General features: G+C 40.3%; 1 protein-coding gene across 15 annotated transcripts in view; it reads right to left on the reverse strand.

The window, feature by feature from the left end:
- MGMT (O-6-methylguanine-DNA methyltransferase) overlaps positions 1-19,076 on the reverse strand; it is a 369,933-nt gene that overhangs the window by 223,613 nt on the left and 127,244 nt on the right. Inside the window, exon 1 of one of the 15 annotated variants that reach the window (XR_012160044.1) lies at positions 15,950-16,031. The exons of 13 other annotated variants lie outside the window; for them this stretch is intronic. The gene's annotated coding sequence lies outside the window, so the exon portion shown is untranslated. Of the gene's footprint in view, positions 1-15,563; positions 15,684-15,949; positions 16,032-19,076 lie in introns of those variants that run through there. One more of the 15 variants, XR_012160043.2, reaches the window with a different exon arrangement.

Raw genomic sequence — 19,076 nt, forward strand, 5'->3', positions numbered from 1 at the left:
CATCCATTTTAAAATTTGCTAAAGTGCCCAGCTGTCCTACTTGTAATTTCATTTCACAGCAGTACAGGATATGGAGCTTTCCAATTTCATAGCTGTACATAGGCACAGAAAGATTGGAGAACAAAATACAGAATTTCCCACCCTGAGAGTTGGGTTTCTTGCTACTAGCACTGAACATACCATAACAATGTCCCTGAAACAAACAAGTGACTAAAGAAAATTCCTTACAAAATTCCTGAGTTTCTAAAGGGTTCCATTTGGACTCCTCCTTGTTCAATGACTATATCTGGCTGCTTGACAGGTTAGGGAGGAGGCACAGGACACAATTTTTTCAGAATGTTAATTACATCCCCTCCACCTATCTAACCCAGCCAGTGCTGCTGAATGCCTTACCCAGTTTTTCAAAGAGACTGGGTCACAGATCAGAGCTAGCTCTCTGAAGCTCAATCCAAACAGATTAAAGGTATGCTGACATTATATGGAAAACAGCCAGACAGTAGTGTATAGATTACACATTCACTGGGGGTATATACTTGCACTTTGATACCAGAGATAATCTGGGGATATTGTCATATCTCCAGTTTCTCTTAATAGTATAGCAAGAGTGACCAGGGCTGCTCTCTTCCCATCTATATCTGACAAGGAGATTGTGGCGATTTTTTTCAGAGGCATATCACACTTCCATGATCCAAGCCTCTGTCATCTCAAGATTAGGTTACTGCAATTGGGCTGCAATTTAACAACTTGAAAACAACGTGGTGCAGAACACAGGAGCTCATATGTTAAGTGAAGTTTTTTTCTATGAGCTTGTGGCACCAGTGCTCCATGATCTATAATGGCTGCCTGTTAGCTTCCCAGCAGAATTCAGGGTGTTGATTTTAATCTACAAATCTTTAAGTGGCTTGGACTTGCATATTTGGGAGGCTGCCTCAGTTGGGATCAACATAAGCACTCATGCGATATTGTTTTCTAAGTTTAATAAATGAGAAAGCTGTTGGCAACGTATTCTCTGTCAGAGACCCTGAACTCTTTCCTCTCACCCTGGTCCAAGCTACTCTGAAATGCAAGAGATCTGAGCCATATTCCTTCAAAGCCCACATCTTTGCCCATGCTTTTGGGAAGGAAGGATTGTGTAGTCAAGGCTAATTTTTTTGGCTGGGGCAGGTTTTTCTCCTTCTGATTTAAGGTCAAGGAGGGTGAAAGTTTCACATTCCCTTGGGAAGATAAAGCTGTTTATTTCAAGTCCCACTGAGATAAAAGGAATGACAAAAAGGAAAGCTGTGGAGATGAACCCATACTACCAGTTCAAATAACTATGTCATTAGTCCTAGGAAATTGAAGGAGTTGTCTGGTATATAGGCATTTCTGCTGCTGTATTCACTTGTATATCTGAATACTTCGCAGACTCTTCTTTGAAAGAGGGAAAAGTCTTGATGCATCACAAACTATGCTGTAAGGTGGCATAAGGATTGAACTAACTGAAGCCAGCTCTCTAGACAATGAATCCTAGACAACATTGTATTGTAGACCTTTCATAGCGCAAACCGAGCTTGTGCAAATGATAAAAACATCATTATTCAGGAAAAAAGGTAGGGAATTATTTGAATGTCAGCCTGACAGGGGAATGCTAAAGTATCCTGAGAATGTTAGGAGAAATTCTAACAGAGAAGGTGAAAATGGAATAGAGAGTATTCAATTGGCATTAATAAAAAACAAGGATACTTTGGGCTTTGAGATGTATGGTATAATTATGCATTCTGAAGATCAGTTGAGGCTAAAACATCATGTAGCTAGATGTACTTTAGCCAGCAATCAAAGATGGTAGAAATGCAGCGTTGTATGTTTTGCTGCTAAGACTAATACAGCAGGTTATTGCCTCCAGTTATTTTTTTTTTCAATAAAATGGAGAACATCCCCAAATGTCTGACAATGAAGGATTAGAACTGTTGGAGGAATTTTCAAATGTGAAGTCGGGAAGCTTCTCCTTTAATTCCAACTTTGCGTACACTACCGCAAATGCTTTGCTGGTATAGCTATATTGGTGTGGTTATATAAGCAGAGCCCCCTAGTTTAGACGCAAAGTATGCCAACAGAAGGAGTTTTTCTGCTGGCATAGCTACACCACTTCCCTGAACATTAGCTATGCTGACAGAAGCACTCTGTTGGCACAGTTGTGTCCCTACTGCAAGTTTTGCTGGCACAGCTATGCCAGCTAGAGGGTGTGATTTCTGCATACCCTTTATTGACATAGCTACGCCAACAAACCCCTTGTAATGTAAACCTGGCCTCAATTTGAGAGGCTAAGAGGGAATTATGCCAAAGCATTAGAATTATTATTATTAATATAGGATACTGCCACGACACCCATTTAACCATAAATTCCTTTATTAAATTCAAAGACCAAATGGGTTTTTATACAGTTGCTCCAAATGTGCCTTAAATGCCTAAGCTATCATCACACACATATAGTAATGTGCAATTATAAGTATGGATCAGGAACTTACAACAGGACTAGACCCAGGGATGCTCAAACCCATATAGGCTGGCTTCAACCTGGTCAGGCAGGTACTAGTAACAAACCCCTCAAGAATTCACCCTTTTATATCTCATCTATCAGAGCCCACCTTACTACTTGAGAAATTCTCTCTTTGTTTAAGCCAGTAGAACCACCCTTGGTAACTAGGGCTTTTTATTAAAGGACTTTTCCTCCTATCTTATCAATTACCTTCCAGCAAAGCATATATTTTCTTTAGCCAAGTTAATTTAACTCTTCAAATGCCCATCTAACCCGACACACCATTTAGAGACAAGAATAAAAATGCCATGAACTAGTCTCAAAAGACAATTGATAGCATTCATCCATACTTGGTGGCCTGCTGACTCCCACGAATAAAAGGCAACTGTATTTCCCAGAGAAGTATCATGGTGCTGGGATTCAACAGGACAAGGCTCTTGCTGGGATTTCTGACTTTCTAGCCCATATATATATATGTTTACAGTTATCAAATTCATAGCTTTCAAACATTACTTTGTTACAAAAGAGAAGATTCTCCAAGATGTGAGTGTTGAGGATTGGCCTTTTCTCCTCCAAAATTAGATTTAACTCTGGAAAATCTTTCAGAGTTTTAACCAAGTCCTCCTCAAATGGTTTTTCTTTAAATGGATTTGAAAGGATTTCTGCTTGGTAGAAAAGTCTATTTATCAGGAATAAAGCCATATAATACATCTCACAATTAGGCTAGGAACTATAGATTTTGAAAATATTCTGAAAAAATTTTAAGCCAGCATCTCCTGCTACTCTTGTAAAACGTCATCTCTTTCCACGACAAAAGTAAGTCACACTGCAAAGGGGGGGGAGGGGAAGAGGAGGAAAGGAGGAAGAATGTTTATGTCTCCTCTTGTTGAGCCTTTAGAAGATCAAACTCTCCTTTTAAGACAGATTCTATCTGTGATAACAAGGCATTGTTTTCAATGCAACTGAAAGCAGTTACAGGTGGTGTGGCTTTTTAAGGCAGTATTCTGATACAGAGTAGTTGGTTTGAATGTCTTGGGGATGAATGTAGTCAAATGAGTACTAGACTGAGAAAGACTGAAGAGGCAGAGTATTTGAAAAGGAATGACCAGGTTGAAGAGTTGCAATACCAAATGTATTCCAAAGGTTTCTTGGATGACCTAGCAACTCCTGTGACATTTTTAAGATCTTTAACTTCTTCTTTAACAGTGAGTGAAGAGAACATGCTGATAACACTGATTTAAATGTGGTTTAATTTCCCTCCTTCTAAGAAAAAGGCAAATATCCTGATACATAGGAGGCTAAAATTTTAGGACAAGTACGGCATTTTTTTAAAAAGTATTTTCTTTGTCTGCTGTAGAAGGAAGACTGTTCTTTGAAGAGAGTTTCAGAAAATAGAGGCTATCCTACACTGTTCTAGAGCATAAACAGAAACTGGTACATTTGGCAAATGTAAGCACAATTCACATTAGACAAGGATATTCTTGTATTTTATCTCTTTGTAGTCTCACTGTGGAAATTTCCCTGATGGAACTGAAAAAGTAAAAATTGTTCTCTGTTTTCTGATATCTTCATGCTTTTAGCAAAAACAATTTCAAAACAACAACATGCAGTCAGTCCTAACAAACGTGATGGTTTTTAGTGTTTTGAACAGTAAACTGAAAACTCTTTCAATACTAACTTTTTAAAATATCCACAGAAAAAGCACAATAATTGCTTTTATCTGGGAACTTTACTATGTAGTGAAAACTGTTCAAATACTTTGTTCAAAGGAGCAATTATAGTCCAGAAGCTATTTTCCATTAGTTGGCCAATAAATAATTTTGGATAAGAGACTACAGGAAATATTTGACTTTACAAACTTGCAGAGAAAGTCCCAACAAACATTCATAGGCACAGTATAATTTCAGACACTTTCACTAAAATGGCAACATTCATCATTACTGAACGCTCAAATCCACTGAATTAATGTGGTTTCTTATGGTCAATCTCTAACAGGAAAACAGGAGCATCCTACGGAGTAAGTAAAAACAGCAAACTGCACCAAGACTATTAGCCATAGTTGGGATCCCTTTTGGTGATACCAAGATTGTGTTTGCTAGTAAAAGATTCATAGTATTTAGAGAGCCACTAAACTATAGATTGCCAGTGTCTTAAAAGCCTGTATCCCAGTGTTAGTGTAGTTTAAATGTTGATATCAGGATCTTTATGGGGAAGTTTCTAGCTTGAATTTTTAATTGGATCATGAATAGAAAAGTATAAACTTTTCATAGTTTATGCTCTCTCTTGGCTAGAAGCACTGTCATAAATATAAAGGGAAGGGTAAACACCTTTAAATCCCTCCTGGCCAGAGGAAAAACCCTTTCACCTGTAAAGGGTTAAGAAGCTAGGATAACTTCGCTGGCACCTGACCAAAATGGCCAATGAGGAGACAAGATATTTTCAAAGCTGGAGGGAGGGGGGGAGAAACAAAGGGTTCTCTCTGTCTGTGTGATACTTTTGCCGGGAACAGAAAAGGAATGGAGTCTTAGAACTTAGTAAGTAATCTAGCTAGATATGCGTTAGATTCTGTTTTGTTTAAATGGCTGATAAAATAAGCTGTGCTGAATGGAATGTATATTCCTGTTTTTGTGTCTTTTTGTAACTTAAAGTTTAGCCTAGAGGGATTCTCTATGTTTTGAATCTGATTACTCTCTAAGGTATTTACCATCCTGATTTTACAGAGGTGATTCTTTTACTTTTTTTTTTTCAATTCAAATTCTTCTTTTAAGAACCTGATTGCTTTTTCATTGTTCTTAAGATCCAAGGGTTTGGGTCTGTGTTCACCTATGCAAATTGGTGAGGATTTTTATCAAGCCTTCCCCAGGAAAGGGGGTGTAGGGTTTGGGAGGATTCTGGGGGAAAGATGTTTCCAAGTGGGCTCTTTCCCGGTTATATATTTGTTAGACGCTTGGTGGTGGCAGCAAATAAAGTCCAAGGGCAAAAGGTAAAATAGTTTATACCTTGGGGAAGTTTTAACCTAAGCTGGTAAAAATAAGCTTAAGGGGGTTTCATGCAGGTCCCCACATCTGTACCCTAGAGTTCAGAGTGGGGAAGAAACCTTGAAAAGCACACAAAATTCATTATACCTTGCCTGAATCTGCAATTCCACGTTAGTTAAAACTAATCTGAAAATAGACTGCATTTCTTTTTACTCTGCAACAAATACAGTAATAGAATTTGTTCTCTATTTAGTGCACATTGTTGACAGAGCCACATTTTGATAAGTTCAGAAACGAGTAGCTAAACTGTAAATTATCTAAATTAATGTAACTGACTCCTGATTATCTTAATGGTCACATTTTCAAACAGAAGCTTAAACAGTGTCCACAAAACACTTTTAATCACACAATTATGTAACTTCACACAGTATGTGAGCAGATGAGGTACTGGCCATACCAAGTCTGCTGACACAGTGCTGTGCACACGAACACTTATGCCAGTGTAACTTATGCCACTCAGGGGAATGGAATATTCACACCCCTGAGCGACATACAAAGTTTTGCTGACATAGACTGTAGCGTATACATAGCCTAATTCCCTTGTCCTCCTCCTTCCAGTTTGGAAATCTCAACCACAAGAGCTGATTCTCCATTTTTTCACAGCTTATTTAGTCATTTACACCTGTGAATGTAGAAAAGTGGCAAATCAGAATGGTAGTGCTACACCCTACTTTGCACAGGTGTAAATGACTATGCAAGATAGCATTTAGTTTTGCTCTTGCATCAAGGTAAATCAGGGGTAACTCCATCAAAGTTATACTAGTGTGAAACTGGTGACAATAAAATTAGAGAGCAGTACTAGTTATACCAAGGAATTTTCTACAAAAAAGGCAATTTTAATTTGAAGTAAACCACAGCAGGCAGATATACTTTGAGATGTTCGTTTCTTATAGAAAACATTATGCAGTATTTTAGTCTTGGATCTGTAGTAGCATTTGCACTTTTAGGATATGCAGCATGTGGTAAAATAGAAAAGTACATTTGCTGATAAAGTAAAGCCAAAGAAACTTATTTTTAAACCAGTTTTTAAGTGAACTAACTACAGAAGAACTCAGAGTTATGAACACCTTGGGAATGGAGGTTGTTCGTAACTCTGAAATACTTGTAACTCTGAGCAAACATTATGGTTGCTCTTTCAAAAGTTTACAACTGAACATTGACTTAATTCAGCTTTGAAACTTTACTATGCAGAAGAAAAACACTGCTTTCCTTTTTTTTTCTTCAGTAGTTTATGTTTAACAGTACTGTTCTGTATTTGCTTTTTTTTTTTTTTTTGGTTTCTGCTGCTGCCTGATTGCATACTTCCGGTTCCAAATGAGGTGTGTGGGTAACTGGTCAGTTTGTAACTCTGTGGTTCTACTGTAACATATGTGCCACAGTTTCCTGTGCCCAAATAGCCAAGTCTCTGTGTAATCTGACATGTGTATATGTCTAAAAGTTTTAACTTGCTCCTTTAAGCTCTCGTTTTTATGACTGGAAAATTTAAAAAGGGAGGGATAAGAGGAAAATGAAAGATTTTGAATTTTTAAAAAATATTACATAACAAACGAGGGAAGGCCTTAATACTTTGGAAAAGACCATTTAACTTTATATGCTGTTAACTACTATATTTGATTTATAATGTTATTTCTATTTGGATGGTAAAGAGACATTCCGTTTGGTGTTGAAGAAAAAGATGCTGGGTTTTTTATGTGCAATGGTTAAACTTAGTCGGTTAAATTGGGCAAGAAAACCTTAATTTAAACTCTAGAAAAGGAAGAGAAAAAATTATCACTACTTAGATAAATATTAAACTTCATTGTACAAAAAAACCTGCTGCACAGTTTTACTCTAGGTCCAGCTTCCACTGAATTCATACCATCAGCTTGGCAGCAACAGCATAAGACCAAAAGTGATATTTTCATCTTGCTTAACTATACTATGTAACTTAGCTCAGGACTAGTCTATGTAGTTCATTAGTCCAGACTAGAGGAATGTAAATTCTAATGCACACTAGCAACTGGCCTGTGTGGACCCTGCTGGCAAGCATTGAAAATTCCCTCGTGCACGTGAATGTAGTCCCAAAAAAGCCTTCAGTGGTACCTGGCCATGCTTTTAATAATTACTAGTATTAAACATTCTGCTTATATTTAATTTTGGTATTTTCTCTAATTTTGCGTTATGTGAAACAAACTTTGCTTTTACTTTACAACAACTGTAATTGGATAGAGTGAATTACACTGGATTTATCCACTATTGTGTTCTGGAGCACAAGTAAGTTTTATTTCTGGCCTCAGAGTTAGAAGCTGAATATTGGAATGGGCACCTGGTGACAAACAAGGATTCAATTTTCTCTGCATGGTACTGCCATGAAAGCTAACTGAGGACAATGGGGCAAAAGGAAAGCCCAATGACCAAAACATGCCATAATGGTTACACTTACACACACACAAATTAAGGTTCCGATGATTCTATATACCACTAAAGCACATGCCTAACTTTAATTTAATTAATTTCACTAAACTACTCATGTGCTCACTTTCAGCATTTGCTTAGTGCTTTCCAGGATTGTGGCCTAGAAATACTGTGTAAATATATATTACATAATTGACTAACAGCTCTAACAAAGTTAAGATAGCTATTTAATAGTAATTTATTGATTATTTCAAGAAGAAATTGTACCAGAGTAATCAGAATACAAGATAACTTTGTAATACCTTGTAGTGATGTCATATATTTAAAATGAGATGCTTTTCCTGATTTCTCCATTCAGACAACACACAGAATTTTAAACCAGATGTTATTGAACATAGCTTCTTTAAGTGGTTCTGAAGATTCCTTCCTGCTCTCAGCTAGGGGAAAATTTAATTATGGAGAACTAAATGGCACAAAAGTAATTCAACAACAGCATATCAGTTTTATAACTTTCTATTTTTCAAAGCACTGCTGTTGAGCTCACACACAGCATACAAGTCTCTGAAACCTTTAAATCAGATACACCCTACTCCATGCAGTCAGTCAATCCCTAGAATCTGCCAAATTGGACTGGCACCCAAGAACCGTCCAGGAAAGAAGGAGAGAGCAGGAAGCCAGAGGCTCAAAGGGGTTCCCATGAGCTGCAACAGCACAAGATTCAGGTCCCATGGAGGAACGGGGTCCCTGACGAGTGGGTAGAGGCACTCAATGCCCTTGAGGAACCTGGCAGTCATATCCTGGGTGAAAGCCGACCTACCCTTGAGCGGCAGATGGAAGGCCAAGATAAAAGCCAAATGGACCCTGACAGTTAAAGGATAGGCCTTGGAGCTTGAGATGCAGAAGGTAGTCCAGGAACTGCAAGGAGTAGCCCAAAGATATTATGTCAAGCACCCCAGAGTCCGAGGTCAGCCATGATCAGGCAGAGCGGAAGGGGCAAAGGGGGTTGAAGAAAGAGCAGTGGGGGTGGATGCTGGGAAGTGACTCGGGCACCATCCTCAGGTGCATCCTCAAAACATCTGCTTCTGGCTTCTTTGGCCTCTGGAAGAACCAGGAGGGGCAGAGGAATGGGAAGACGAAGGGTGCCACTGTTTAAAACCTTTGTCTCTGTCATTCTTCCTGGGCTGGAAGAGCTGACAGGAGCTGGACCGAGGACACCCCAGAACCTCAACAGAAGCGGAGGAGGTGGGGGACTGAATGGTGAGGGGTATGTAGACACAAGGAATGGAGGGTAGCACAGAAGTCTTTAAGGCCATGGAGCCATTCATCAGTCAGCTCCAAGAAGAGCCCTGCTCCCTCAAATGGGAGGTCTTGAATGGTAGTCTGCATCTCCTGGGACATCCCGGAGGTCAGTAAATAGGAGCTGCACCTCATAACCACCCTAGAGGTGCCTGCCCAGGATGTCGAGTCCGTAGCATCCCATGCCATCTGGATGGCACCTCTCGCCACAGCTTTGCCCTCTTCCACCAAGGTGGCAAACTCCTGGGCTTGGTCCTGTGGAAGGCCCTCTTTGAACTTACAGATGGAGACCCACAGATTGAAGTTGTATCTGCCCAGCAGGGCCTGATGGCTAAACATTCAAAATTGATGGTTGTGAATAAATTTTCCTGCCAAACAAGTCCATCTTCTTGGCATCTTTATTTTTTGGTGTGCCGCTCGCGTGGCCCTGCCTATCCCTTCTGTTGATGGCTGACAGAACCAGGGACCCCTGGTGGAGGGTGGGAATATAGGTATTCAAATCCCTTACCTGGGACATAGCACTTCTTTTCTGCCTTCTTGGAGGTAGGCAGAATGGAAAAGGGGATCTGCCACAAAGACTTAGCAATTTTTAGGACCCCTGGGAGGACGGGCAACACAACCTGGGCCGGAGTAGAGGAGGGTATGACATTAAAGAGGTTGTTGGACTCCTCTGCTAGCTCCTCGACCTCTAAGTTCAGGTTGGCGGCCACCCTTTTCAGCAAGGTCTGCTGCTCCTTGAAGTGATCGGGAGAAAAGAAGGAGTTTGCTTGTTTGCAAGAGCCCCACCATCGCTTCATCTGGAGAAGGCAAAGACGACTGCACCGCAATGGGAGGGGTGGCTTCCCCTTGCTTGTCTGGGGGTGGCTCCTTGGGAGTTGGGGTCCACTGTGTTGTTCCCGTGTTGGATTTGTCCGATGCAGCCTGGGAGGAACAGTGGGAGTATGGGACTGGCACAACAGGTACACCCCTCCTATTCCAGTTTTGCCACTGAGCGGACCACTGCCTGTGCCTCCATGCCACCATTGCTGGTTTTGTGGGCCAGTGGCGATTCGCCTTTTATCGGGGAGGGGCTGAACTTCCCTTCCAACTCGGACAATTGCCCTTCCAGTAATCAAGGTGGAGCCGCAAATGCCAGAGTCTGCTGACTGACCCTTGTCGGGGACCGGTAAGGAGAGGGCAAGGATCGGTGGCTGCTCGAAGAGTGGTACTGGGGAGCCGGAGACTGGTGCCCTGACCAGGAATGATCCTGCATAGGGGAGAATTGACACTTGGGAGGCCGCCTAAGTGATGGTGATCTACGCTGTGGCGATCTCTGGTGGGAGACTCAGGTGTCCCATGCCTTGTAGGTGGAGATCTTGGCATCAGGGACCTGGGTCTTCTAACCGAGGAGCGAGGCTGTAGTGTTGGAGTCCTAGGCTGCAGTAATGGAGATCAATGCCTGAGGACTAGGGACCAGGAATTCTCCACTGCTTGAGCGGGTGGTCCCATAACTGGTTTGGCCTTAAATGCCAGGGCCTTAGCCAGGTCCGTTGCCTGGCTTGGCATCTGCTGTGCCAGCTAGTCTATTTGTTCTTTGGCCACCGGGCCCACTTTGGGCACAGATAGCCCTAAGAGGAGCTTGGACCCCCTGCTGCTCCTAGAAGTCAGAGGTGAATCCCTGGCTGGGCTAGGGGGTCCAACCACAGCGGTACCCCTGAGCAGCTCTGGGGTGGGCACATGGCTAAACACAGCTCCTTTGCCCAAAGCCCCCTTTTCTTGCGGTGCCGGCGGGTGCTTCCACTTCTTAGGCAGTGGGGAGGGGGAAGAGTGCAGGGTGGATTATGGTGCCAGCTGTGCGCTGCGCACTGATCCTGAAGTGCCAGGAATGGAGTCCGATCAAGAGGGCTCTGAGGCAGGACAAAACGCAGCTTCCATGAGGAGGGCCCTCAAGCAGATATTCTGCTCCTTTTGAGTTTGAGGGTGAATGTTTTTGCAGATCCTGCACTTGTCCTTTCTGTGGGACTCACCCAAACACTTTAAACAGCTCTTGTGGGGGTCACTGATAGGCATCGGCCACTGCATGATGAACATGGCTTAAAGCCTGGGGAACGGGGCATGCCCCATTCTGAGGTGAAGTCCCAGCTGGGACTCAAACTCCTAAACTACACCTCTAACACAAAGGAGACAACAATGGACTCTAAGAACTGCTAACCCTCTTGCGATGCAAGACAAGGCGCTCCGACCAACCATCATGGGTGGTAAGAAGGAACTGAGATGGCCTAGGGTCATCGGCACCTAATATACCGACACATGATCATGACACTTAAGGGTGTGCCGCAGCCGACCCTATGGATATTGCTAAGGCAAAAGTCTCTGATGACTGTGCACATGGGAGCACATACACCTAGAATGGAATCGATATGAGCAAGCACTTGAAGAATAGTGAGTTTGTTTAAAATATAAAAAAAGGACAGGCCTCAAATAAAAGTCAATAGTCAAAATTCTAAATAAGGATTCTTACGGTTTGAAATGAAGTTTATTAAATGAGATTTGGAGTAGAAATTCTGTAAAACAAAATATGTATATATGGATGTCCAGGCAAAAACAGGTTGTTGTTTATCTCAAACATGAATACCGAATAAGCTCTGAGTGTAACTGAAACCCTTCGGCTGCATGCTACAGTGGGGTGACTGGTTAAACATGTGCTAATCACGAGTTACTACAAGGTCTTTGAAGATTTTGTGATAGCTCCATTTCACGCAATGGCAGTGTAGTTATTTCTACATCTTGCCGTAAATCTCAAAATTTCATGCAGTAACTGTGTAATTACCGTCTGTCACCATTGTTACTGCAATTTTTGACACTCTGACCTCTTTCAAAAACATGCATTCGTACTTAAACCAAACCACCCATACTTATCAACTATACTAATTTAACACTTAATAGCAACAGGCTGAAAAGGACTGAAGAGAATCTGTTCACCCCACCCCCTAAAGAGATGTTGAAGACTAAAATTAAAATCTATAATGAGGCAGTTAGAGCAGCTATGGTAGAGTGAAAAATGATTGCCGTCAAAATCCCAGGCTGCTGTTTGGTACAATTTATAGAATATTCTGCCCCTCACAGGAAAAAACAGAACGCTATTCTCATGGGGGCGCTAACCCTCCTTTTAATGAGCTCTTAAATTATCTTTGTATGTAAAAAAGTAAGTAGGTAATATTCAAGCTAGCCATTCTACTTGTGAGGAACTGATGTAAGTTGTCAATATCTGTATAATATATATGCAGTCTCTCTCTCTCTTGCTATGTTTTATTCATAATATTTTATAATGAATTTAGCCTTATGGAAGGTAACCAAGTGACAGCCCTGCAGACCACTATCTACAGAATAGATACAGACAAGGCAGTATCTGACCAAGAGCCTGTCTGTATGCAGCAGCACACACTACTGAGGTGTGATTTCTAAAGTGCACTAATGTGTTGCACATTAAAAGTTCCCTAGTGCACTTCAACATAGTGCTGTTTAAAAGACTACTACCTGAAGACACACTAAGTAACTTCCAGTGCACACCAGCAGGGTCGACATGGACCAATTAATGTGTAGCACATTAGCGTACTTTAGAAATCACACACTCATTGTGCGCACTACTCCACCGCGTGGACAAGCCCCAAGTTTCCCAATATTCAAGGTCCCTTGGACTGTGACTGTGCATTATTTCTAAATTATGTTGCAAGGCCCCAGGAACTTTGTAGCAGGCCTCCGCACAGAAGAGAAAAACCCATCCCATCACCAGCTTGATACCGCATGCCTCCTGCTGCTTCCGTTTGTCCTACCACAGTTCAGAAACCCCATGTCCTTCCTCCTACCACAAAACAGCTCTACATTCCCCTCCTCCAGAAGAAATGGCAACAGCCAAAGGATAAATAAAAGATACCTCAAAATCAGGCCTCAGAAAGCAGAAGGGAGCTGCAGTCAGAGAGCTGTACCCAAGAAGGAGTTGGGGGTAGGGAAGGGGAAGGCTTGCTGAAAGAGGTGCCAGAGTCAACTCAGCAGGGCAGTCATATACCCAGCTCCAGATTCTGATGTACGTTACAATAGTGTACATTTGAGTAACTATTCATTTCAGTTGAGTTATTCTGACTTTCACCTATGTGATGGAGATCAGAATCTGGCCCATTAATACACAGAACCTTGGGCCCATTTTATCCTGCCAACGTGTGTCAAGGCTGTTCTGGGGGGATCCGCCTTTACAGGTGAGTATGTTGTTCAATTACCCATACTCATCCCAAGCTTTGGTTCTCTGCTGACACTGCCAGGGACGCTGCATAATGGTATGTGCCAACTGTGTTTTTCAACAAAGCCTTGGTGAGAAGCTCTGCATTAGTTTTAGTAATTAGCCATCTTTGTCCAACCAACAGCGTGTGATGTTTTTTCTGGTAATATATCTAAAGATTTTGTTTGCATCTGGTAAACTAAACCCTGTTAATGGTTCTTTCCAAGTCTTTCCAAGTTTTGTAGTCTCAATCAAGAAAACATTTGTTAACCTCTGTTGTCCTCCAACTGCAAGCCAATTTCAAGTTTATTAAATTGAAATAGGCCTTTAAAGAAATCAGAGCAACTTTGCACTTGCTTGCATATACAAAATATAATTTCTTTGATTCAATATAATCTAGTTTTCATTACTGTCACGACGACACTGAAATTATTGTACCACAAATTTTAATTTAAATGCATAGGTGAACTCATCTATGGCATCTAACATTTTTGCTTGTTACCTGATTTTATATATATATAGCCACTGAATCATGAGGTTCTTTCAAACCCGCTTAATTCATGTACGTAGCAGAGCTATGCAACGCAATGGTTCCATTTTTATTGCACCTTGCCTTATGATGTACAAGAATGTTTTGTTTAAGAATATAGGAAATTTCATTCCTTATCTGCCAAATTCCATCTAGCCTGGTATCTTCTCTAACAGAGGCTAGTACCAGATGCTTCAAAAGAAGGTGCAAGCACCATGTACCAACATGCTCATAAGGAAAGTTATTTTTAATTCCGGTTAGATAGTGGTATTTTATTCTCTGAAATATATGAGGTATAAACCCTTATGCATCAATATAACTGTACATGTCTTTATCCACATAAACGCCTAATCCGTGTTTTGATCCTGCTAAAGATACCGCAAAGACTGCCCTGTATCGGGGGTCCAAGAATCAGTTATATTTTTTGTTTTGTTTTAAGAACTTTCTCCCCCTCCTCCATGAAAAACTCTTAGTTCTCAGTATAAAGTGATTTTATACTCTCAAATTTGCTGATACAGTACCCAGCTCGGGGGCGGGGGGGGATGTGTAGGGTGTGACAGCAAGCTCAAATAAGGGAGAAAAAGACAGAGGGCTTCTAGAATGAGCAACCTCTATGAATCAGCCAATGGGATTTCTGTCAGCTTCTTGAGAAACATATGGTTAGATTTTGGGGCTGCATGAAAGCACGTTTAAAGAGGAACTAAAAAAATCAATCATAAGCATTTGAAGAGCCAGCATCACCTAGCAGACCAAATTTCTCTGTAACACTGCCACCCCTAATTTGATTCACACATTTTCCTTAAATACGCTAAATGAAGGAGCTCACGTAATCCAAGAATTAATAAGTGAAGTAACACATTGATGAACAAACTGTAGAAGAAAAGCGTCATTAGATAACAGAATAAAACCTGCTTGTCCACAAAAATAACACAGTCAAACCAACAAGAACAAAAGCAAAAGGTGGAAGAGAGCAGTGAAATAGCAAGAATGTATCAAATGTATACAAGAGGGAAAGCAGCGTGAGGGCAAGAAGCCAGACACATTACACATGACATAAGTAAATAAATCAAAGGAAGTGAGATTAAAACCAGAATTAACTGGAGGAGGGGGAGATCTATAGCACCTGCATAGAGGTGTCCACCCCATGGAGATTAATATCACACAGTCTATGAAAAATATGATTTGTAGTGGCTGAATAGAGATAGTATGAAAAAAGTCACATTTCAAAATCAGACACAGAAAAAAAAATCACTATCACCATATGATGAATTTCAATCTACAACAGCATCCATCAGAAAACACAATGGTATCTGTTTGTCAAAAAGCTCTTGCTAATTTGATTTTACATTGCAACTGATGCTTCAACCACCCCAGTTTAAAAATAAAGAGGGGAAGTTCAGCTTTCAAAATCAATTTTACAAACAAATATTTTCAGCTGAAATAATTCACACTAATATTGAAGAAATAATTTTCTAAATTAAGCTGTTTTTCACTTTTGAAAAACAAACATTTTCCAATGACTAATGCAGTATCACTGACTATCCATTCCTGATGACCTCTTCTTCATATGCACGGTCTGTGTGATGTCTTCTTTGACAGCTTGTTTGGGTTATATTACCCCACATTGAAATGTAAACATTCAGTAAACCTGGTTGAAAAAGGAACAAAAAAGTAGAAATTTTGGAAAACTGGAAATTGTTTTCTAACCTACTTTGTTTTATTATTGTCCAATGTGTTTTCCAAATTTTTCCATAGACATTTACAAAAACAAGAACAGAAAAAATTAAGAAACCCATGTTCAATCACTGATACGCCATTTGATGGTCTCTTATTTCTCTGTGCTTCCATTACTACCTCATCTGTAAATGAAGAGAATAATGTTTTATCTACTTTCCTCACTTGACACACACATGCCTGATACTCACCTCCCGAGGCAAGTATTCTTCTCTCAGTTAAGTCAGGGAAGAAGGAACTGAGGAGGGCAGCGGAAGCACTTCAAAGACATACTGAAAGTACACATTAAAAAGGGAGGCATCAACCCAACAAACTGGGAGGACTCGGAGCAGAGCAGAACACAGTGGCGCCACACCATACACCAAGCCACAGCTCACTTTGAGGAGAACAGACGTGCTCACGAGACAGAGAAGCTGCAAAGGAGGAATGAAAGGGCACAACAGTCCAGCCAACAACTATGTATCCTCCAACATTACACCTGTCACTTTTGTGGGAAAAGCTGCAGGGCACAAATTGGGCTCCTCAGCCACCTAAAAACCCACCAATGAACCCCCTTAGCAGACATCATCCTCGCATTGAGGGACAGCCAAAGAAGAGTAGTTTGCATACTGAGCAGATATTTTCAGAGAACTATCCACAACCTCTTTTTTAAATGGCAACAGTTAATTTAGGCACCATCATTTTGTATGTACAGTTGGGGATTATGTTTTCCAATGTGCATTACTTTGCATTTATCAACACTGAATTTCATCTCAATCTTGTTGCCCTGTTACCTAGTTTTGTGAGATCCTTTTGTAACTCTTTGCAGTCAGCTTTGGACTTAACTATCTTGAGTAATTTTGTATTGTCTGCAAACTTTGCCACCTCACTTTTTACCCCTTTTTCCAGATCATTTATGAATACACTGAATAGCACTGCTCCCATGAAAACTGACCATTTATTCTTTGTTTCCTATCTTTTAACCAGTTACTGACCATGAAAGGACCTTCCCTCTTAGTGTATGACTTTACTTTGCTGAAGAGCTTTTGGTAAGGAACCTTGTTAAAGGCTTTCTGAATGTCCAAGTTCACTATATCCACTGGATCACCCTTATCACATTTGTTGACACCCTTGAAGAATTCTAATAGATTGGTGAGGCATGATTTCCCTTTACAAAAGCTGTATTGACTCTTCTCCAACATCTCATGTTCATATATGTGTCTCATAATTTTGTTCTTTACTATACTTTCAACAATTTGCCTGGTATTGAAGTTAGGCTTAGCAGCCTGTAATTACCAGGATTATCTCTGGAGCCTTTTTAAAAAACCAGTGTCACATTTGCTATCTGGTGCTGAGGCTGATTCCGCAATTTCATATTTGAAAACTCTTGGATGAATACCATCTAGTCCTGGTGACTTATTACTATTTAATTTACCAGTTTGTTCCTAAACCTCCTCTCTATTTACAGCTCAATCTGGGACAGTTCTTCAAATCTGTCACCTAAAAAGACTGGCTCTTTCTCACATCCTCTTCAGAAAAGAGCAATGCAAAGAATTCATTTACATTCTCCACAATGGCCTTGTCTTCCTCGAGTGCTCTTTTAGCACCTTGAGCATGCAGTGGCTCCATGGATTGTTTGGCAGGCTTCCTGATTCTGAAGTACTTAAAAATGTTTATTGTTAGTTTTTGTGTCTTTTGCGAGTTGCTCTTCAGAAATTTTTTTTCGCCTGCCTAATTATACTTTTACACATGAACTGCTGTACCTCAGTATGATCTGATTTTCAATTTTTAAAGGATGTCTTTTTGCCTCTTTTACCTTATTGGATAGCTTATAGCAGCAGTTTTTTGGTTCTCTTATACTTTTTTTTTAAAAAAAAATTGGGGGTATATATATATATAGTTTGACCCTCTATTATGGTGTTTTAAAAAAATTTCCATTCAGCTTGCAGGCATTTCACTTGTGACTGTTCCTTTTAATGTCTGTTTAACTAGCTTCCTCATTTTAGTGTAGTTACCTTTTTGAAGTTAAATGCTACCGTGGTGGGTTTCTTTGGTATTTCTCCTCCTAGGATTCTAGGGTGACTGAATATTTTTAAATATAAAAATAACTGGTACAAATAAAATAGTTGAACAAATAATTAAAAATGTAATTCTGGTGGACAGAGAATGCTGTCTGGCTGTACACCACAGTCTGATTTCAGTCTCTGTGTACCAAACTCTTGTCTTAGTAAGGTGACCTTTGAGTCAGTTTGCTCCAGTTCTCTGCAGGTTATGTGGCCTTACATGACTGTTCCCTCTGTCCGGAAATCTTAAACTCAACCTCAGACAACCACACAATGAAAGGGAAACATCTTAGAGAGGTCAGTTTGAGCAAAATAAATGTGACTGCGTTAAATGATATTATTCCTGTTTTTTCTTTATATCTACAGGCTAGGGAGTAAAGATGGTCAATATAGTGTACTAAAGCAGCAAAGGCAGTCAATGCTGTATTAAAAAAGTACAGGCGGCTTAGGAATGTTATTCTTATAAGTATACGTGTTTGATTTGAATATTAGCAGAGGAAACATATATGCAGGAGAAAGGTATTAATTTATACAAATGATTGGAGGACCCACGGCCAGTTAGCTAGTAAGTGAAGAAACATAAAGCAAGACAATGTACCACAAAATGTACTTAGTTAATAACTGTAGTTTCAGGAGAGGGGTCTAAGGAATAAAGGACAAGGAAAAATGTGGGAGGATACATCCAAAGCCATGAACTGCATCTGAGAATTAACATGCTAATTTTATTCTACAGTAGATGTCTGGAGTTTCCAGGGTGCTCCCACAGCAACATTTGGACTATCGTGGAAACCCAAACTGTATGGCACTACCTGTCACTGTGCAACTCTAGAGAAAAACCTATATTCCCCTTGTGAATCTTTCAGGATCACCACTGAGAACAGATTATTTATTTATTTATTTGAGATTTATGTTTAGATAAATTACTTAAGACTTTCTTTATTGCTTTTCATCGGTTACAGTTTGGTAATGTAGCAGATGAGGCCAAGTCAGACACCGAAGGACTGAATAAAGTCTTGACTACTTCATGGTTTTTATGGCTTCTATTGTATAGATCGGTGATACTCAGACCTCAGTGGTTCAGGAACCAAACTAGTGATCAATAGGATCCAAAAGAGCTACAATACTAGGAGTTCATTATTTCATTTACATCCACCCCCCATTTCTTTTATATATATATATGTATGTATGTATGTATGTATTTTCTCACAGCAAAATGACTGACCAAGTATTCTACAATCAGTTAACAACATAGTAAAAGCATCCTGATTGGTTAATA

Source organism: Lepidochelys kempii, chromosome 7 (assembly GCF_965140285.1).
Source record: "Lepidochelys kempii isolate rLepKem1 chromosome 7, rLepKem1.hap1, whole genome shotgun sequence".
Taxonomy (NCBI): Eukaryota; Metazoa; Chordata; order Testudines; family Cheloniidae; genus Lepidochelys; species Lepidochelys kempii.